The sequence below is a fragment of the Vicugna pacos genome, unplaced genomic scaffold, assembly GCF_048564905.1.
Source record: "Vicugna pacos unplaced genomic scaffold, VicPac4 scaffold_20, whole genome shotgun sequence".
In the NCBI taxonomy this organism is placed as follows: domain Eukaryota; kingdom Metazoa; phylum Chordata; class Mammalia; order Artiodactyla; family Camelidae; genus Vicugna; species Vicugna pacos.
Window position 1 is genome coordinate 9,797,027 of NW_027328741.1, and position 17,586 is coordinate 9,814,612.

The following is a 17,586-nucleotide window of genomic DNA, read 5'->3' on the forward strand; positions in this document are numbered from 1 at the left end:
GGATTATCGTCACATTCCCTTATGCAACCATGAGAAAACTCCACATTCTTATCCAAAATTAAATCTTTGTCATTATTGCATTCCCATTGGAAAACAGTTAAGAATTGTAGGAGTTCTGAGATTTTACCATGCTGAGATTTTTAGCAACCTAGCATGTTCAATTCTTACAGATGATGTCGGGGAGATGAGACCATCAGTCAGAGACAGTGAATTTTATCACTCACAGCAAGAGCAGCCAGTTTTAAATTTGTATCCATTCACTAATCTCAGATGATTACACAGAATGAAATTTTGATGCCTACAGAAGCAGTGAGCTGTTAAAATGAAGAAAGTTTAAGGCATGGTAAGACACTAATTTTATTAATATCTTTATGTACAATTTATTAGAATCACTTATTTATGAGTATCTTTACCTAGGATAAGTATATCATGAGTCAAGTTACTTGCTGCTAAAACAATCATGAGAAATGATATGGGAAAAAATAACCATTGACTTTTCATTTTTCCTTCCCCTTTTATTTACATATAATTGACATAAAACATTGTGTAAGTTTAGGTGCACAGGATAGTGATTTGATTTACAACTATCATGAAATAAATATCATAGCAACTTTTGGGAGAATTCATTTTCTCATTTAGATAAAATTTTAAAGTAATACAATTTGTCGTTTGGTTGTGATGAGAAATCTTATGGTCTACTCTCTTAACAACATACATATAGAACATAAATCAGTATTAATTGTAATTTTCATGTTATTACAGGGCATCCTTAGAATACGTTTATTTTATGGCTGGCAGTTTGTAGCTTTTGAGTGCATTAATCAAATTCTCCTTTTCCAAAACCTGCCTCTGTTAATTACAAATCTAATTTCCTATAAGTATCTTTATTTGTTTTTAAATTGTACTTTCTTCTATAACACTGTGCTAGTTTCCCCTACATAAAACACTGTTCGCAATTTTTAATACATTTCAAACTGTTCACCAGAATATATTTAGTTATGATATGTTGCTATGTAAATATATTTAATAGTTATTGACTATTCCCCATAGAGTAAATTTCTCGTCCCTGATTTATTTAACTTGCACCTGGAAAATTTTCCCTCTTAATTTTCCTCAACTTTTTCTTTTCCTTACCCCATTTCCCTCCTTCTTGTGAACATCCTGTTTCTTTCTATATGTATAAATCCTTTTCTGTGTTGCTATGATCATTTGTTTAAAATTCCAAATTTGAGTAAAATAATTCAGCATTTTTCATTCTCTTTCTGACATATTTCACTTAGCATATTACCCTCTTTTTCTACCCATTTGTTGCAAATGACAAAATCTTATACTTTTTGCAGCTGAATGATAACCCATTTTATTTTTATCTGTGTGTGTGTGTATAAATACTGCATATATATATATATACTTCATATATATATATACTGCATATATATATATAGTCTCTCTGTGTGTGTATATATATATAAATATAGATAAATCTGTAATTAAGATGGGTAGATATATACATTATAAACACACATCTTTTTCTCCATCATCTACTGATGAGCAATTAATTTGCTTCTATATCCTGTCTTTTGTGAATATTGCTGCAGTGAATATAGGGTTGCATTTATCTTTTCTAATTAGCGTTTTTATTTTCTTGGAATTAGTATCGAGGTATGGAACTGTAGAATTATATTTCAAATTTATATTTAGATAAATCTCCATGTTGTTTCCACAGTGGCAGCACATTTTTCCATTCACTCCAGCGGTGCATCCGGGTTGTTTTTCTTACATCCTCACCAACAATTATGTTTGTTATCTTTTTGATAATAGTCATTCTGACAGGAGTGACATAAAATCTCATTGTGTTTTGGACTTCCATTTTTCTGATGGTTAGTGATGTTGATCGGTTTCATGTGCCTGTTGGTTACCTTTCCCCCACTGTATATTCATTTTTTGTAATGGGCTAAATGACCATAACTGTCTAATTTCATTTTCAGGCATTATTTGTGTTCCATTATTCTGTTTCTTTTGTGCCACTGCCATATTATTTTTATTACTGTAGCTTTGTATTATAGCTTAAAATCACGGACTGTAATACATCCTCTTTGTTCTTTGTCAAAGTTGTTTGTGTTTTTATTTTGTTTGTTTTCTTTTCTTTCTTTTTTCTTTTTTTTTTTTTTAGTGATTTCAATTCTTTTGTCTCTACATGTAAATTTTAGAATTATTTTTTGTAGGTGTCTGAAAATGCCCTTGGTATTTTTGGGGGAACTGAATTTAATAAGTGTATTTTCTTGGCTTATTCTGCCATTTAAACAATATATGTTTCCTCAACTACGAACACAGTATATTCTTTCATCTGTTTGCATTACCTTCAATTTCTGTTATAAATATTTTATAGATTTCTGAGTACAGGTCCTTTACCTCCTTGGTTGGATATATTTCTTGATTATTTTTTTCTAATGCAACAGTAAATGATGCAGTTCCCTCACTTTCTGTATCAGTTAGCTTCTTGATAGTGTGTAGAAATGCAAGATTTCTGTATGTTAATTTTACATTCGGAAATTTTACCAAATGCATTGATAAGCCCTAGTAGTTTTGTGGCGTCTTCTTTAGGGTTTCTGTTTAAATTATGTCATCTGCAAACAGATACTTTTACTCCTTTCCTTAATTAGCTATATTTTACTTTCTTTTATTTTGGATAGCTATGGCTAGAATTTCCAATACTATAATGAATAAAAGGGGTAAGAGTGAGCATTTTTGTCTTCTTCCTGCTCTTATTGGAGATGCTTTCAGATTTTAATCAGTGAGTGTCATGTTAGCTGAGTTCTTGTCGTATAAGACCTTAACTGTGTTGAGGTATGTTTCCTCATGCCCACTTTGAGGAGAAATATATTCATAAATAGATACTGAATTTGTCAAAACATTTTATGGCTCTATTGAAGTGACCATATAAATTTTATTCTTCATATTGTTAGTGTGGTGTAACATACTGATTAATTTGTGGGTATTCAATCACTTTTGCATCCCTGGAGTAAAATGGATTTAATCATATTGTATAATACTCTTAATGTATTGTTTGATTTGCTAACAATTTAGTATTGATTTTTGCATCTATGCTTATCAGTAGTATGTAACCTGTAATTTTTTGAAGTATTTGTTCCAGTTTTAGTAGTAATGTGATACAGAAATTTGGGGTAGTAATCCTCCCTTCCTCTCGAAATTTTTGGAATACGCTGAGAAGTATATGTGACAGTTATTCTTTAAATGTTTGGCAGAAATCACCTGTGAAGCTGTCTAGGCCTGGAAATTTGTTTCTTGGGAGATTTTGTTAAATTACTGATTCAATTTCATTAGTGACAATCCGTTCATATTTTCTATTTCTCATTCCATTCTGGAAATTATGTCTTTCTCAGAAATTGTATATTTCTTCTAGGGTTTCCATTTTATAAGCATATAATTTGTTGTATCTTTATGTGATGCTTTGTATTTCTTTGATATAAGCTGTAACTTCTCATTTATTTCAGAGCTTATTAATCTGTACTCTCTTTTCTGCTCATGTGTATGGTTAAAGATTATCAACATTATTTATCTTTGAAAAGCTATTATTTAGTTTGATCAAATGTTTCTGTTTTTAATCTTTATTTTATTTAATTATGTTCTGACCTTTCAACTGTCTTTCCTTCTACTAACATGTTTATTTATTATTTTGCTACAACATTTGGTTGTAAGAATATGTTGTAAGAGACGTGTTTCTTATTTGTATAAGTGGGAATATTTTGCTATAAGTATCCCTATTAATACTGCTTTTGTTAAACCCCATGGATTTTGTTTCTGTAGTCATTTTTCTTTATATATTTTTTGTTTGATTTATACAGCAATCCAGTTGTTGTTAATATTGTATGATTTATCCTCCACACTTTAGTATTTTTCTCAGGTTTTTTCTTTTAATAAATTTCTATTTTCACAGAATCCAAAAGTTTCTTCACAAAACAAGGAAAAAAATAATAAAATTTGAACATATATCTGAAAGTCCCAAATTTTTAAAATTATTTTGAAAAATGAATGAAGCTGTGGGTATTACCCTCCCTGAGTTTAGAACATACTACAAAGTTACAGTAATCAATACATCAAAATATGGCACTTATAGAAACACAGAGAAAAATGGAACAAAATAAAGAGTCTGAAAATAAGCCCACACACATATGGTCAATTAGTCTGCAATGAAGGTTGCAAGAGTATACAATGGAAAAAAGATAGTCTCTTCAAAAAGTAGTTCTGAGAAAACAGGACAGTACATGTAAAAGGAAGATGTTAAAATACTTCCTTCCATAGTATAAAAAATGAGATAAAATGGATTAATTCCCTAAATTTAAAGCATGAAACTATACAATATTTGACCAAGAACAGGAGCAGAACTGACTTTGAGATAAATCATAGCAATCTTTATTTTTGATCTGTCTCCAAATTAAAAAAAAAGGAAAACTAACAATTACAGTTTTTAGTTTACTGAGGAAAAAATAGATGTATTCTGCGATACAGGGATTCTATTTCTTTTATAAGTGTGAAGTGCAAAAACTTTTGCAGAGCAAAGGAAACCTTCAACAAGACATATGATAACAGACAGAATAGAAGGAAAAATTTCAGACAATGAGACCTACAAAATGTTAAAATCCATAATATATATATAGCATATTAGACTCATTATTTAAAAAATAAAGACCCCAAATGAAAAACAGCTGAAGAATCCTTATGGAAACTTTTCAAAAATAGACATGTGGATGATTTTCATGCTCATATAAAGAAACATAACGTTGCTATTCATTAGGAAAACATAAATCAAAACCAGAATGAAATAATCATACAGCAACCAAAATGGCTATTAACAAAATGTCTACAAATGACAAACATTAATCAGAATGTCAATAAGAGTGAACCCAGCTACACTGTTGGTGGAAATATAAATTGATGCATCCACTATTATAAAAGTGTGGACAGTGCCCAGAAAACTTGAAACAGAAGCATTATATGTTGCAGCAATTCCAGTTTTTGGTATAAATCTGAAAAAAAATGAAAACATTAACTTAAAGGATATATTACCCCCAATGTTCTTAACATCATCATTTATAGTAGTCAAGGGTAGAAGCACAACTCAACTGCCCATCAACAGATGATTGGCTGAAATAGATGTGGGATATAGATAACAAAATAAATAATTATTCATTGTATATTAAATAGTAAAATTCTGCCATTTGGAACAATGTGACTGGACCCAGAGAATGTTGCACATAGGAAAATAAGTCATACAGGGAAAAACACTCTATGTTGTCACTTAAATTGGGAAAATAATGATATAAGAGAAATAATCATTAAAAAACAAAAAAAGAATCACATATATATGTGTAGTGTACCAAGTAGTGGTTTCATGTGGGGAAAGGGTAGAAGGATGGAGAAGACAGAAATGTTGAAGCTACAATTAATAAATTAGAGGAAAAAAGTGCTATATTTAGAGCACAGGGAAATATTTTAATAATTTAATTGATTTTAAAGAGATTATAGGGGTATATTTTAGTAAAATGTGCATGTAGGTGGGTAAAACATTGAAGAAAAGATCCCAGGAAATTCAAAATATTTTGTAGTACTATGATATTAAGGGAAGTGATTTATTTACTTTCTTTAGTGTTATAATTTCCTAATTAGAATTTAAGCTTTTAGTAGAAAAACTATATACTTTTAAATGTGACATAAGTTGAAACTATTTTTGTCTCTCCCTTTACATCTACAGTCAGTAAAACATTCACATCTGAACAAAAATAACCACAACACAAACAATACTCCAGAACGCATGCGAACAGGTGAAGTTCAGTGGACTAACGCACACAAAACAGGTTGAACTGAGGGAAGAGCAGAGTTGGTGTCTGCAACCAAGGCCCCCTGAATAGGATTTCTGAGTCTATAAATTCAAAGAACCCAGTATAAACAGGGTCTCAGTGGTTCATGCAGCTTCGGCCTCCAGCTGCACCAGTATTCATGATCACAGGTAACTAGGAGGGAGCCACAATGGAGACAGAGTTGCCATCCTTCAGACACTTAGACATTCATGAATCTGTCCCTACTCCCCATTCACAGTGGTGGAGTCAAGTTACCTTGCAACACTGGACATGGGAAAGGCACTTGCCTGATTCCAAATACCCACCTGTCTTTACACCTTTCCTCAATGTGTACACTGATTCTCAAGGGATATCAGATAAAAGGAAGGGTTCTCCGTCCCAGTGACAACAGTGGCATTAACTACCAGAGAATTCTAAGAAGTGACAATGAAAGCACATCTTTTATCCACACAGTAGTGTCAGGAAAGTGCCATTTTGAAATATTATCAGAGGTAGCTCAGGTAAGTAAAACCAATAATTGTGCAATATTGCAAGCTACCAGAAAACAAAAGCAAGGACTCCAACTCCCAATCTGTTATTTAGTGTCATCAGAGCAATAATCTATCAAGATCAAGACCAATCACAGTAACTTTATAGGACACGCTAACACTCAGATAGACACACACAGACACCGTCACAGACACAGACACAGAAACACACGCACACACACCTACACACACACACACACACACACAATGTCAGCCCTGCAGGAAACAAAGTTAACGTCATGGTATATTGCCATATAATTAATAGAGAATCCAAATAATTGTCATACAGAAACTCAATACAAAAAACAAAACTGAGAAAGCAGTTTAGTGAGCTCAGGAATAAATGAAATGATGATAAGGAATACATTACCAAAGAGACTGAAAATATAAAATAACCTAACATTATTGGAGGACAAGGAGAACTTAATAAATGAGATGAAGAATGCAACAGAAAGCATTGGAAGTAGAGTGTCTTTCTGCAAGAGAGATTAGAAAACTCACCAATAAAAAACTAGAAATGTTAGGAGAGGGCAGAGATTCAAGATATTTAAAAGTGGGGAAATTCTACAGTAGCCATAGACTTCCTCAGGAAGTGCACATTAGTGTGGAATCCTGGGGGGGTAGAAAGTTAGAAGGTAGCTGATTGTTTATTTAAAGAATTAAAATTGATAACTTCCCAAACCTGTGTAAGGAACTGATATACAAGTCCATGAACCAACAAAACACCAATAACTTTAAGACAAAGGGACCTCCTTCAATATACGTCATATGCAAATTGAAAACACAATGACAGAGTAAAATTTTAAAGACAGCCAAAAAAAGTTATGATAATCTACAAAGGAACCCCCATTAGGCTTTTAGCAGATTTCTGAGCAAAAAATATACGTCAAGCGTAAATAAGATTGTATTTTCAAACTAATGAAATAAGATATCACTCACCCAATAATTCTTACACTGTTATCACTTAGATATAAAGTGAAAGTAAAGACTTTAACTAACAAACCTGAATGAGATGAAAAAGCAAAACCGAGACACCTTATTAGAGGTATAGAAAAGAAGTCTTCTAAGAAATATAAAATGGCAAAAATATGCTAAACATTGACCAAAAGTTAAGGAAAGACCATGAGAAAGGTTCAACACTTTCTTTGGGTATGTTCTTAAATGCTACTATTCTATATGAATTAAAGAGTGAAAAAGAGGTAATCAGGGGCAATAAATACAGATACTTCAAACTGGTATCATGTTCACAAGAGTAAAAGAAACAATTTGAAACAGTAATCATAAAAAGTAAAGTGTAATATAAAACAATATTAAAGGAAGATGCTATCAGCAGAAAAAGGACTAAATTATACAGGATATGTTTTATTTTATTTGAAGTACATTAGATGTAAAATATTGTGTAGTTTCAGATGTAAAGCATAGTGATTCCAACCACTTTGTAGATTATATTGCATTATGAATTATTACAGTAATTATAACATACAATTATTTTAAGCAATTGTGTACAACTCCATACTGTATACAGATTATCCTTGTTGCTTCTCCATTAATGTATACTTCTTTGTGTCTGTCAGTGCCCTACCATTGAATTCTCTTTCCCTTCCACTTTGGTAAACATAAATTATTTCCCATATCTTTGAGTCTGCTTATGTTTTGTCTATCTAATCTCTTAACCACTCCATCATGTCTCCACCTAACTACTATCTATCTATCTATCTATCTATCTATCTATCTATCTATCTAACATCTATCTATCTATCTATCTATCTATCTATCTATCTATCTATCTATCATCTATCTATCTATCTATCAAACATCTATCTATCTATCATATAAGTATGTATCTATACTTCTATCTATTTTTCTGTCATCTGTCAATAGATAGCTATACAAAGATGTACACAGATATTTGTTAGTGTTTAGATTCCACATATAAATTAAATTATATCATTTTGTCTTCGTCTAAGTTACTTCACTAAGCACAACATTTACTAGGTTATCTCATGATGCTGAAATAGCAATGTGTTATAGTTTTTCATGGCTGAGTAATATTTATTGCATATTTACAGATACATCATTTCTTCTTAAGTCCATAGTCTGCTGTGGACTCTTGGATTTCTTCCCTGTCTTGCATATTATAAACAGTACTGTTGTGAACATTGGTTCTTCACAATTTAGGGTGTTTTATCCCAGATATTTCCAAGGAGAGGTTTTACTGGGTCATATGTTAGTTAACTTTTTCATTTTTAAACAAATCTGAATACTGTTTTCCTTAGAAGTTGTACCAATTTACCTTACTACCAAGAGTATACAAGAGATTTCTTACCTCCACATCATCTCCAACACTTACTATTTGTAGACTTTTTGATAAAGCCGTTTGACCAGTGTGAAGTGATACCTCGTTGTGGTTTTGATTTGCAATTACCTAATAATTAGTAATGATGTGAAATTTTATCACTTGCCTGTTATTCATCTGAATATTTTCTTTGTAAAAATATTAACTCAGGTACTCTGCTCTTGTTTTTGATTGGGTTTTGGTTTTTCACCTTGAGTTATGTAACCTAAATCCATGTTACATCTATTAACCTACATCTATTAACCCCTGGTCATTTGCATTGTTTGCAAATATGTTCTCCAATTACACAGGCAGTGTTTTCATTTCATTGATAGTGTCCTTAGCTGTACAGAAATTTTCAAGATTGTTTAGGTCCCATTTGCTTATTTTTGCTTTTATTTCTTTTGCCTTAGGAGACTGATATAAGAAATTATTCCTATGATGTATATACAATAGTGTATCACCTATATTCCCATCAAGCAGTTTTATAGTATCAGGTCTTACGTTTACTTCCTTAATACACATGGAGTTTATTTTTGTATATGATGTCAGGAAATGCTCTCAATTCATTGTTTTTCATGTAGATGTCCAGATTTCACAACACCATCCATTGACGAGACTGTCTTTTCTCCATTGTGACCTCTTGCCTCTTTTATCATAGATTCATTGCTTATAGGTGTGTGGAATTATTTCTAGGCTCTCTATCTGTTTTTGTTGATTATATCTCTGTGCCAATGCCATACATTTTTATTACTGTAGGTTTTTAGTATAGTAAGTTATCCCGGAGGGTTATACCTCCAGATTTGTTGTTTTTTCTCAAAGTTATTTTGAAAAATTTTAATGGTTTCATGTAAAACTTAGAGTTATTTATTTTCTCATTCTATGGAAAATACTACAGCTTCATAACAGGAATTGCACTAAATCCTTAGGATTCTTTGTGTACTACGGCCTTGTTAACAATATGAACTCTTTCAATCCAAGACCACAAGACATCTTTCCAATTCTCTGAATCATTTTTAATTTCTTTGCCAATGTTTTATATTTTTAAGTGTATAGATCTTTCACATATGTGGTTACATTTATTCCAAGATATTCGGGGTTATGGGGTTTTAAATATTATTGCTTTCAATGTCCATTTTATGGTATCTCATGATCAATGTGGACAAATGCAAGAGACGTCTTTACATTAAATTTGTACCTTGCTCCCTTGATAAAATTATTTATTGTTCATAATAGTCAGTGTGGAGCCCATAGGACTCTCTGTGTAGATTGTTATGTCTTCAGTACTAGTGACAATTTTGCCCCTTTCTTTCCATTTTGCATTTCTTTTACTTATTTTTCTTTTCCTTTTCCTTTCTTCTATTACTATTGTATAGAAGTGGTGAGAGTAGGAATCCTTGTCTTGATCCCGAATTTACCCAGAAGGCTTTCAGCCTTTCGCCTGAGTATTATAAATGGTTATAAATGGCCTTTTGTATGGTGATAAATGTTCCCATTGTACTCACTTTCATGAGAGTTCTGATGATGAATGTATGTTGAATTTTGTCAAATGCTTTTTCTTTGTGTATTGACGTGGTCTTGTGAATTTTGTCTTTCCTTTATTAGATATGTGTCATGCTGCTTGACTTGTGTATGTTGAACCATCCTTTTGACTCTGGAAGGAATCCAAATGATCAACGTTTGTAATCCTTTCTATGTATTGCTCGATTAATTTGTTGAAGTGTTTCGAGTATTTTTGAATCTATATTCATCAATAATATTGGATTTTCATTTTCATTTTTTTTTTTTTGGTTGTGTCTTTGACTGGTTTTGTTATAAGGGTAATGGTGGCCTCATGGAATATCTTTGGGAACTGTCCTTCCTCCTTCAATTTTTAAAATACTTGGGGGGAAAGGTGTTTTAATGAAGGAGTCCAGGCATTTTGTTCAAGGGGTGTTTATAAAATTATACATTTTATTTAACTTATACTGATTGATCTATTCAAGTTCTCAGTTTTCTCTTTATTCTGTCTTGGCAGGCTGTACGGTTTTAGAAATTTGTTCATTTTCTTAGGTCGTCCAGTTGCTTGTCACGTAACAGCTCATAGTGCTTTCATAATCTTTTTTTTGTATTTCTGTAATATCAGATATTATTTCTACTGTTTCATTTCTTATTTTGTTTGGGTCCAGTCTCTGTATTTCTTGATAAGCCTGGCTAAATGCTTTCCTGTTTTTTAATATTTTAAGTAAAATTAAAGCTGTTTATTTTATGATTTGTAATTTATTTTTTAACTTTTATTTATTTTCAACCTAATCATTTAAGATTTCTCATTCTACTGCCTTTGGGTTTTGTTTGTTCTTATTTCTTGTTATTTTGGGAGTACATTTGGTCCTTTGTATGAGGTTTCTCTTGTTCCTTGTAGAAGGCCTGATTTGTTCACAACTTACCTCATAGATTTGTATTTGATGCATCCCATACATTTATTAAGCTGTCTTTTCATTGTAGTTTGTCTCCAGGTATGATTCTGTTACCTCTTTGATTTCATCATTAAACTCATTTTATTGTATTTTTTTAAAGGATGTGGTTTTACCTCATGTTTGCACTATTCCTATTCTTTCTAGAGTTGATGCAAAGTTTCATAGTTTTATGTATGGAAAAAAACTTGCTGTAATCTATATTTGCTTAAAGTTCCTGAAGCTTATTTCATGATATAATATGTGGTTAATTGCTTAGATAAGATCCAGTGCACACTTGAAAAGGTCATGTGTTCTGCCTTCCTAATGCAGTGTCTAATAACACAGTTGTGTTCAAATGATCTAATATGCTATTAAGACCTTTGGTTCCTTACAGATATTCTTGCTGGATGATATGATCATCACAATAGTGAGATGTTAAGCTCATCTACTATTATTGTTTTATAATGAATTAATTCTTTCATGTCTACTAAAATTTCTTTTTATACTTAGGTTCTATGGTGTTGGTCCATATATAATTTAATGAGTGTAATTCCCAATTTTTTTTATTGATATCTTTTTCTTTATATAATCTCATATTTCTTTCAATTTGGCCCTTATTTAAAAACGTATTTGGTATGAGTAGAGCATTGCAATCTGCACTTTATGTCAATTCCATGGAATACCTTTTCCATTTATTTCAAGACTAGGTTTATCTTCCACCACAAAGTGAGACTTTTTTGGAGGGAGGCAAAGATGCTGGAGCAGATGGATGCTTGTAGCTCACCCTTTCCCACAAATGCACCAAGACTCACATCCACTGACCCACTCAGCTAACCAGAGAACATGCAGAATTGTGACAGAACATTGTCCTCTTCAATAGATAAAGATGTAAAAAATCTGGTAGTAGAAAAGGAAGAAAGAAAGAAGAAAAGGCAAAACAGAGTGGGACAGGTACCATGGGGAGGGAGCAGCAAAGACAGACTGCTGCTCATTCACTGTGTCACCCCTCCTCAACTGAGAGTTTGCCAGGATGGAGGGGGAGCCTCCAAGTCTTGGATCTGTACAAAGTATAAGTTGATGGACAGAACTAAGTTAAACAGGCACAGAGGATCCCTGTGGGACATAGCAAATGATGCAGCCTGGAAGCTGGGGGCAGGGCCATGCTGCCAGAACTGGGTGGTAGATGGGGATGGCTGCAATGTGGCAGCCCAGTGGAATGGATTGGGCTTTGTGCCATGGCTGTGGGTGCACAGGGCAGAATAACCTGGGCCCTCCATAAGACAAAGGGGCTGATGTGCCCTGTGGGTGGAAGGGTGCATTCCCCATCTCTGAAACTCCACAAATTTTCTAGGTGAAGAGAGCTAGGGCTGAGACACTGCCACTATACCTACTGGTGCTTTGCACCCAGGTGGCAGTGGGGGCAAAACTGCATCTACACCTAAGGACTTAGCAGCCTCAAGAGCCAGACGGAGACTTGTCTAAAGCCTGAGGCAGATAGGAACCTACTGTAATGATTAATCAGGGAACTTGTCCGCCAAGACAAACGAGCTGGATTTTGGCCCAGACCAGGCAGAGGGCTGTTCCTCAGACTTCCCTGAGCCCGCTTCCAGTGTGCAAACATGAGGCAGAGCATACAGTGGCACAGAGCAGCAGAGTGATCAGCAAATTGAGAGGGCGGATGGCCCTTCAAATATTGGGCAGGAATACAGCCCCTGACCATGGTGCTGGAGAGGGTGTGATGCCCAATCCTGCCTGGTCAGTCTGAAACATCTGACTGCAGCATCAAGCAAGGCAGTGACAAGCAGCCCAGAGTCAGGTGAGCTGACCCAGAGTTGGTTTTAGGAATGATCTGCTTGCCAACATGCCCTGGAGCAGCACAGATGAGGGCTCCAATGGAGGGCATCTGGAAACAGCAAGCTGAGCTTCCAAAGCAGGATGAATACCGAAAGATTTTACATAAAATGTATACCGTCTCCAGGAGGACACTGAACACTCCCTAGTTTTAATCGGTTTCTCTGGTTCCATTTCTATTACTCTCCTAATTTCTACTTCTTCTGTAATTATATATACCCCCATCTTAATCCCTTTGAAATTTTAAAAAATATTTTTATTACTATTATTTTTCAAAACTCTGCTTCAACTTTCTTTTCTATTATTCATTATACAATGTCTTCAAAGCTTTATTTCTCCCTTCTTTAAAATTCTTTATCACTCTCTCTCTCTTTTCTCTTTTCTAAGTTGTATTACTACATAGGCATTAGGTAGATAAACTCCTTTAGGACCACAATAGATAACCAATACCCCAAAAACCACAGAGCCAGAGAAGTAGGAGTAAGACGAAGGATCAGAGAAACCATTCCCAATTTAAAGAACATGAGAAATCCTCTGAAAGAAAGATCAGTGAAATAGACATTGATATCCAAATAGATCAAGATTTCAAAAATGGAGTGATCAAAGTACAGAAGGAAATAAAATAAATAGTGTTTAGAGATACAAAATTTTAAAATAATATATAGAAATCATTGAGAGTGGGAGAGGGAGGCAGGAAAATATGACTTTTTTTTGGTCTTTCCATTTAAAATTTTGTGTTCTCAGTAGGACGGGTTTGAGATCATGTTACTATCATTTTAATAAAAGCAGTTATAGTAATGGTCAAAAAGGCTTATAAAAAAGGGTAACAAGAAGACAAAAACTTACAAGGAGTCACAAAAACTAAATATAATTCATGATAATTCAATGGAAAATTACCAAACCATAAAAAGAAGATGAAAGGAACAAAGAGGAAATGCTAAATCAAATGGAAAATAAGGTTAAAAAGGCAATAAACTCTAACATATCATGAATTAATATAAATATTAATGGACTAAATGCTCCAGTCGAAATTCATAGTGTGGCATGCTGGATAATAAAGCAAGAACTTTAAATATGCTACATAGAACACACCCACTTCAGAGAGAAGGACACATATAGATTGAGAGTAAAAGAATGGAAAAGGGTATTCCATACAATTGGAAAAGCCAAAAAAGCAGGTGTTGCCGTACTAATTGCAGACAAAGTAGACCTTAAAGGCCATAAAGAAAGATAAAGAAGGACATTATATAATGATTGAAGGAATGATACATTATTTACTGAACACAATGTCATGAAGCTAGGAATCAACAACAGAGAAACAAATGACAACAAAAGGAAAACATGGAGATTAAACCATATTTTATTAAAAAACCAATGGTTCAATGAACATATCAAAGCAAAAATGAAAAAGTACCTTGAGACTAAAGAAAACGAAAGCAAAACCACACAAAATTTATGGGACACAGCAAAAGCAGTGCTGAGAGGGGCGTTTACGGTGATACAGGCGTTCTTTAAAAAAGAAGAAGATCACAAATAAACAATTGAACCCACCAGCAGAATACACTAGTAAAAGAAGAACAAAAAACCTCAAAAAGCAGCAGAAAGAAGTAAATCATAAATATTGTGGAGGAAATAAATAAAATAGAGATTAATAACACCATACGGAATAATGCAACATATCCAAAAGCTAGTTATTCAAAAAAGTAAGTAGAATCAAAAAACCTCTGTCCAAACTGAAAAAAAAGAAAAGAGAGAGAGCACAAATTTGCAAAATAAGAAAGGAGAATTGAGAAATAACAACAAATAAAAAAGAAATACAGAATATCACATGAAACTATTATTAAAATTATATTGAAACAAACTGTATAACCTAGAGGAGATGGAAAATATTCTGGAAAAATGCTGCCAAACAATACTGAATAAAGAAGAAACTGACCACTTGATCAAGCAAAGTACTTGAAATGAAATCAAAATAGCAATATAAATCCTCCCTATACATAGCAGTCCAAGACCGGACAGATTCAGTGAGGAATTCTACAAAACATACAAAGAAGAACTCATACCTGTCCTTCTCAAACTCTTCCAGAAGATTGAAAATGAAGGAATACTCCCAAAGACTTTCTATGAAGCCACAACCACCCTGATACCACAACCAGGCAAAGACACTACCAAAAAATAGGATTATAGCCCAATATCACTTATGAACACAGATGCCAAAATCCTCACCAAAATAGTAGCAAATAGAATCCAAAAACACAGATAAAAGATTATACATCATGACCAAGTGGGGATCATGCCAAGGACAAAGAGGTGGTTCAACATATGGAAATCAATCAGTGTAATACAGCACATCAATAAGAGAAAGGACCAAAACGGCATGATCATCTCAATAGATGCATTAAAAGCATTTGATAAAATTCAGCACCCACGTATGATAAAAAATCTCACCAAAGTGGGCATAGAGGGATCATATTTCAGCATCATGAAAGCTATAGAATACAAACCTACAGACAACATAGTACTCAATGGTAAGAAAGTCAAAATTTCCAACTGAAATCTGGGACAAGACAAGGATGCACACTATCACCACTCCAACACAATATAAAATTGGAAGCCCTAGTCACAGCGATCAAACAAGGGAGAGAATTAAAAGGGTTGCAAATTGGAAAGGAAGATGTAAAGTCTCACTCTATGCAGATAGTATGTTACTATATAAAGAAAACCCAGCAAGATCCAGGCAAAAAGTACTAAAGTTGATCAGGGAATTCAGCAAGGTAGCAGGTTACAAGATTAGGTTCAGAAATCAGTGACATATTTTTACGCTAAAGATTCAGATATTATGCAGAGGTACAGTCAACATGACAACACTGTATTGGAAGGAAAACAGACATATAGGCCAATGGAACAGAATAGAGAGCCCATAAATGAACCCACAAACTTTTGATCAATTAATCTTCAACAAAGGAGGCAAGAAAATACAATGGAATAGAGACAGTTCCTTCAGCAAACAGTGTTGGGAAAACTGGACAGCAGCATGTAAATCAATGAAGCTAGAACACTCCCAATAAAGCTAGAACAACCTACACAAAAATAAACTGAGAATGGGTCAAAGACTAAAACATAAGACAAGATAAAATAAACCTCCTTGAGGAAACTATTGACAAAATGTTATCTGAAATAAGTCTCAAAAATCTTCTTGTAGAAGAAATAAAAGCAAGAATAAACAAATGATATATAATGAAACTTACTTGCTTCTGCACAGTAAAGAAACCGGAAGTGAAACAAAAGGACAACCTACGGAATGGGAAAATAATTTGCATATGAAACCGTCAAAGTCTTGATCTCCAGAGTATATAAGCAGCTCATCCAACTGAATAAGAAAAAATAAACAACACGATCCAAAAAAGGACAGAAAACCTAAACAAGCGATTCTCCAAGGAAGACATACAAATGATCAAAAGACACATCAGAAAATGCTCAATATCACTGATTATCAGAGAAATGCAAATCAAAACTTCAGTGATGTATCATCTCACACTAGTCAGAATGGCCATCATTCAAAAATCCACAAATGTCAAGTGCTGGAGAGACTGTGGCGAAAAGGGAACCGTCCTTCACTGCTGGTGGCAATGCAGTTTGGTGCAGCCACTGTGGAAAACAGTACGGAGATTCTTCAAAAGCCTAGGAATAGACTTACCATATGACCCAGAAATCCCGCTCCTGGGTATAAATCCAGAAGGAACCCTATTTCAGGATGACACTTGAACCTCAATGTTCATAGCCAGCACTACTTACAATAGCCAAGACATGGAAACAGCCTAAATGTCCATTGACAGTTGACTGGAAAAAGAAGAGGTTGTATATTTATACAATGGAATACTAGTCAGCCATATAAAATGACAACATAACACCATTTTCAGCAACATGGATGCTCCTGGAGAAAATCTGTCTAAATGTAGTAAGCCAGAAAGAGAAAGAAAAATATCATATGAGATGGCTCATCAGTGGAATCTAAAAACAAAACAAAACAAAACAAAAAAAGCCAAAATTCAAAACAGAAGAAGACACACAAACTTAGAATACAATGTTTTGGTTGCCATGGGGGCGCAGGGTGGGAAGAGATAGACTGGGAGGTCAAAATTGTAGAATAGATAAACAGGATTGTACTGTATAGGACAGGGAAATGTATAAAAGTTTTTACGGCAGTTCACAGAAGAAAAAATGGGACAGCAAATGAATATATGTTCATTTTAACTGAAAAATTGTGCTCTATGCTGGAATACAGACAACTTTGTAAAATGACTGTAAACCAGTAAAAATTAAAAAAAAACATGATCGTTAATATTACAGGTGCAAATATAAATTATAGAGGAAAAATAACTATTCAAAGTTTAATGTAAAAAAAGATTTTGATTTATGTTTTCTTTTTAAGATAAGCAAAATCAGAAAACCTCGAGGCAGGTGCATCATGAAGGAAAGAGAGATGCTCCCAAGAAATAAAGCCAGAAATAAAAGAAGAGAAATAACTATTTTTACTTAAGATATACAAAAAAAGTGTTCAT